We start from the raw sequence: 6,000 nt of genomic DNA on the forward strand, positions 1-6,000 counted from the left end.
TCATGTGGATGTGTTGTTATTTTTTTGTTTTTAATAACTACATATAGTTATGGAACAAATTGATTACACAAGTTTATGAACTGTTGTATGAAATGAATTATAGTATAGTATCTAAAGATCAATTTGTTTATTTTTAGATGAAAATTTTTTCTACATGTGATGTTTGTGGTGTTGAATGCATTACTTTTACATCACATATTGTTCATCATCCGGGGAGGAAATTCTATAAATGTCACTCCCACACATCTTTCTTTATGTGGGTGGACCACTACAAGATGTGTGAATGTGGAGCTGGACAGTGCAAAGTTCAAAAATGCAATAATGGACCAAATAAAGGAAGGGACTTCTAGTGTTGCCCACTTTCCACCTCGGTATAATTGTCATATAGACTATTTATATAGATTAATTAAATTCCTTTTGTTTAGACATTAAATAGATTTAAATATCTAATGTTTGTATTGTGATCAATTTATTTAGTTTAAAAATCAAGGATGTGAAAATTTTGAATTGATTGAGGATGAAGAATCTTCTTCATTGAACCATTCAGGAGGGCTACGGGCTTGTGTCAAGCTACAATGACACCTCCTACATCCACGGATTATCTGCTGGGATATCTAAGAGGAAGAATTGAGGCATCCGAAGAACAAAGTAGGATAGTTACAAGGACATTGGAAGACGTACTTGATGCAGTAAAATATCTTCACATTCGTAAATAAAATTTTCTACTAACGTTGTACATTGGAAGACGTACTTTAAGCTAGGTTTTTTAATTATGTATTATAGACTTCTTGTACTTAAGCTACATATGTATGTGTAATGACCAAGTAATATGGATTTTTTTTTTTCAACAAAGACGGTGCTGGGTAATTTAACTATGTGGTATTTTTTTTTTATTTAATAATAAGAAAAAAAATATAAGGATTTTTTCCACTAAGGGTTAGCAAAATTAATTCCTGATATAAAACTATAGAAAGTGTTAGAAATAAGTGTATGGACACAAAACAATAACATTGCATAATTGTATATAAAAGTAGGATAAAAATTACATTTTAAATGCAACCAAACAGTTATTCAGGGTGATTCTAGGTGTTTCCCATAAACATAATCATGGACAAACAGTAATTCTGAGAAAATCAGCAGACAGAATCCAAAGTAACCAAACAGTTATTTTTTCAAGAATGCAAATCCAGAGAACCTTGTTTATACTCCCTCCAAAGACTCAAGGAATCAAACACGCCCTTAGATTTTAGAGATTAGACAACCGTTTCCCAAGTTGTTCGTGGTCGATTCTTTAAGTTTGGCTCCTCCTAAAGATATTCAATCATATTCTGAGCTTCGCGGTCAACCCCGCAGCTTAGGATTAGAGACCACCATTATCTATCCCAATCATCATTATATTCCTCATGCCTTTTGAGTATGTTAACCTACGGTATAACTACAGTCTGTTTCTCTCCCTCCTTTCCTTTCTATCGATTTGTGTCTACGTAGTTTTAAACTTGAATTGTCTGTTTCAGGTTCCCCAACGTCAAAGTTTCCAATTTCTGCTGCAAATGTCATTTCTGCATTTAAAGCAAACGACCATACTTTGATGCTGCCAAGGAGAAGGCTGCAGAGCATACTCTGTTTTATTCTTCGTTTGGGTACAGGAAGTGATTTTATTCCAGGTAATCAAAGTTTAGAACTTTCTCTGTGATGATTATCTACTTTAAATTAGAATTTCTAATCATATAAGTACGAAACAATATATCATAAGAGTCAAAAGTCTATTTTATATGAAGCATTATATTCTCATTTCATGCCATTGAATTTAATAACTATATAAAACAACAATCAGCCTCTCTAATAACTAGTGATTTCATCCTTTCTTTTTATGAACTACTCTCCTACCATATCTTATCGAGGGTACATCTCAGTAATAGATGCCTCATTGGTAGATGGAACTTGCTCTGTTATCCGTGAATCATTCTTTGAGATAGATTTGTCTTCCTCCTCTCTGTTATAAACATAAAAGGCAGGTGGTGATGATGGTATTGGGGGAATGATGGATGAGCTATTGAACATGAGATCAACTGATGCCATGATGGGTCTGTCAGCAACATTTTCTTGAACACATAGCAGTCCAATATGAATGCATCGCATCATTTCACTTATCGAACAATTTTCTCTCAAAGTTGTATCTATCAACTCCACAGCCCTGTCTTCCTTCCAATTTCTCCATGTCTGCAAGCATTCATCAACAAATGCATATGAATCATAGATTTTTCATTATGCACTTAGTACTTACGAATTATGCAACGTTGAATGGTTCGATCAGATCATGTTCAAGGTTAAGTTAGTTTCATCTCATAATGGAATATTTCCAACTGGAATCCATTGATGGTGAATGTTTGGCAACTACAGAGGCACCACAACGTGCTTCCAAAATGGGATTTACTCATGTACACCATTGCACCTTGAAGGGGATTTGTGCAAACTGTTGTAGATTTTTCTTTTACACCCAGACATACTAAGATGTGGGTACTTAATTGGGTATCATTCTTCCTCATTGACACTTGTACATCTTCAATTTCCTACATTGCCGAATTGATCACTGTTACTAATGCTGTAGGAAATGATCTTGACAACTCTAGGTTTCTTTCAACGCCCTTTACTGAAACTCTTTCCTTGCCCCCCATGTATTCTATCCCCTCTCCCTTCTAGCTAATGCAATGGGTGTTTGTTTTTCCATACATTACAAATTGATCCATAAACTTACAGCTATGTTAGGTATGTATTCTCGAAATAGATTCTGGGTTTAGGATGCATTCTGAAGTAAAAAGATAGAGAAGAACTGGGTTTCAGAATGCACTCCTAACCTAGAATTTATTTCAAGAGTACGTACCAAACAAAGCCCTAGTTTTTGTGGATCATTGACAAGAGAAGTTGTTGCGTCGTGACGTTTTTTATTTATTTATTTTGAGTTTTATTCTTTCAAAGTTTCATTAGGTGAGTTATTTGAGATGTCCTACCCTAAGAAAGATGCAGTGGAAGTGATTTACATTAGGTAGCCCAAACCGTTGGGATAATGCAGCTAGGTAGGTTAAATCAAGAACTCCCTTCTACTACCAGCAATAGTAGTAGTGATAGTCGCTTATAAAAGAAAGTATATTAGATCTAAAGTATGAACTTACATAGCTAAGAAGGTCTTCATTGTGCTCCAATTGATAAAAAGCGCTGTTGTTCTTCCGACCGCTCACAATTTCTAAAAGCAAGACACCAAAACTAAAGACATCAGACTTGACTGAGAAGAACCCATGCCTTGCATACTCTGGAGCCATATATCCACTGCATTTCCATCTCAACACAGTTAGTTGGTAGATTTTTTAACAAACAAACTAAATTAACTAGAAAACTAAGTAAAATGCAATGTAACAAAGCTTAATGCCTATTCAAAAATCTGGTTCTTTTAGTAGGGTTTTTTTTTTTTTTTTTTTTTTGATGGAATTCATTTAGTCTTTTTCACCTGCATCTAGAATAACTGAAGAATGTTTTGTCTATTTCTAGGATATTTAGAAAATTCTAGAACGATAGATAAGATCAATATGTTCATGGAATGTTCACATACTATGTTCCGACAATTCTCTGTTGGTATTCTGAGCTTGGTCGACTACAAAAAGCCTTGCCGTGCCAAAATCTGAAATTTTTGGGTTCATCTCCTTGTCTAACAAAACATTGCTTGCTTTGAGATCTCGGTGTATAATCCTAAGTCGAGAATCTTCATGAAGATAGAGAAGCCCTCGAGCAATCCCTCTTATAATTTTGTGACGCATTTCCCAGTCCAATTGTGCACGTTTGATTGGATCTACATGTTCACACATAAAATGTTCAAATTAGGATTTAGGTATTAGTTAGTAATCATCATCATAACAATTCCATATGCAATTTCCAAATAAAAGTAATTAAGTAGATCTCATAGCTAAGTTTTATGCTTGAAATAAAGGATGCATAAATGTCTTTGAAATAGAGATCTCATATGTTCTCTATTGATTATTGCCTATAAAATCAAACGTACTCTTCTCCAACCATCGACTTCTTAATGGGTTTCTACATTGCATCAGGAAAATAGACAATATTTTCTATTTTTCTCTAGCCAAGAATCTCAAAAATAAAAGTACATGCCATTGAAAAAGAATCGAAGATAGAGTCTTTTAACCAAATATGAAGTGATCGAGGCTTGTATTTGGCAAGAATTCATAGATCAAGAGTTTTTCCTCTCCTTGTATGCTGAAGCCGAGGAGCCGTACAAGATTCTTGTGCTGCAACTTGGCCACTAACACCACCTCATTCTTAAATTCTAGTTCACCTTGTCCAGAATCTCTAGAAAGCCTCTTCACAGCAACTTCTTCTCCATTCAAAAGCTTACCCTGTATGTATGCTATCTATATGAGAAGATACTAGGAAAATTGTGTACTTATATGAACTGATTTAAAACCACCTTTAAGAAATCAAAATGTAACTTTAAATTGTATATTTAAGAATATATTGTATACTTGCATCAGAGTTTTGTATCATTACCTTGTAGACGGGACCGAATCCACCTATTCCAATCTTGTTCAAATCAGAGAAGTTGGCTGTGGCAGCTTTTATTGTATCAAAGTCAAATTGTAAGGATTGCACCATGCTAATCTCAGCCAAACCTTAATGCACCCCCCACCCACCAAAAAAAAAAAAAATTAAACAAAATTGATCAATATTTTTTAAATACAAGTTCTTTGATGAAGACATGCTGCCAATCAAAAGAATATAATAAACGTTTTGTATGGGTCATTAATGTACGTTTTCCCCTAATAATTTGTTTTTCCCTACACAGCTCTTCTTGATTCCTCCCGCAATCAAAAGAATATAATGAAATTAATCCATTATCAATGTTTTTTCTGCACACAAAATTTTTGGATACATGGATACCTAAATAAAATGTAGAAGATAGAGAAGGATGTAAAGCATAGTTTCTCACCATCAATTTCACTCTTTGGCTTCCTCCTCATAAAAAAACGTATACATAGGACAGAAACAAGTATAACAGCCCCTATTGGAAAGATGACAGAAATAATGACAATAGTTGATGTATTTTTTCCTTTCCCTGCAAAAACCAAAATGTATATTTTCTTGTATGATTCATGTTCTTGAAAGTAGGTGTGTATGGTTTCTATCTTGCTTCTAATAGCAGAAACTTAGAAGTAATAAATAAAGCAAAAGGTCAATCAGTATTGATTAGAACTCCTAAAAGCCATACCTGATGGATTCGCTGGAGCAGCAGTTGATGATTCAAAGAAAGAGTGGTACTCAAACCTCAAATTACAGCTCGGCATGAGAACTCTCCCACCTTTCTGTGAATCAACGCTAGAATTTTGGACAAAGACCGTAGCATCAAGTAAGCAATTATAACAATCAGCCTGAGTTAGATCATCAGTACACTGCTCTAGAACATATATCGGCACAGAGCTGCCTGTAATATATGGAGCCTGAGCTGCATACTTGCGCGGAGAAGAGTTATAGGCAGCCTGTTTCGCAAGACCATTCATTGTATCTACCAAAGTCGATATAGATTGAATTGAGTTGGACGCCTTATTGAAATTCCACAGATACCATGGCGGTTGATATTGCAGAGTCGAGGAGATGTTCTGATTTGAGTAGCGTAACAGGCATAAATCATACCATATAATTGCGGCTTCCTCATTCGGACAATATTGTGTAATATTTCCGCAAGCAAACTCAATGCACAGACCACATTCTTCTGTGGTAATATCGCCTCTGCACATAAAGAGACCATAGACAGTATCGGAATTCTGACCAATTGCTGTACTGTTAAATCCGTTACTGTTACTGTTGTTAGCATTAACGGATAGAGTAGAGAGTAGAATTTGGAGATTGGAGTAATATGTGCTGTCAGTAGTGTAAGTAACCGTCGAGTCGCAGGAGTTTGTAACAAAGATTGGTTGTGCAATGCTTTGGCTCAACGAC

General features: G+C 35.1%; 1 pseudogene; it reads right to left on the bottom strand.

Moving 5' to 3' along the window:
* Positions 1 to 1,809: 1,809 nt before the first annotated feature.
* LOC122068976 lies at positions 1,810 to 5,652 on the bottom strand (annotated as a pseudogene).
* Between the last annotated feature and the right edge of the window lie 348 nt (positions 5,653 to 6,000).

Source organism: Macadamia integrifolia, unplaced genomic scaffold (assembly GCF_013358625.1).
Source record: "Macadamia integrifolia cultivar HAES 741 unplaced genomic scaffold, SCU_Mint_v3 scaffold512, whole genome shotgun sequence".
Classification (NCBI taxonomy): domain Eukaryota; kingdom Viridiplantae; phylum Streptophyta; class Magnoliopsida; order Proteales; family Proteaceae; genus Macadamia; species Macadamia integrifolia.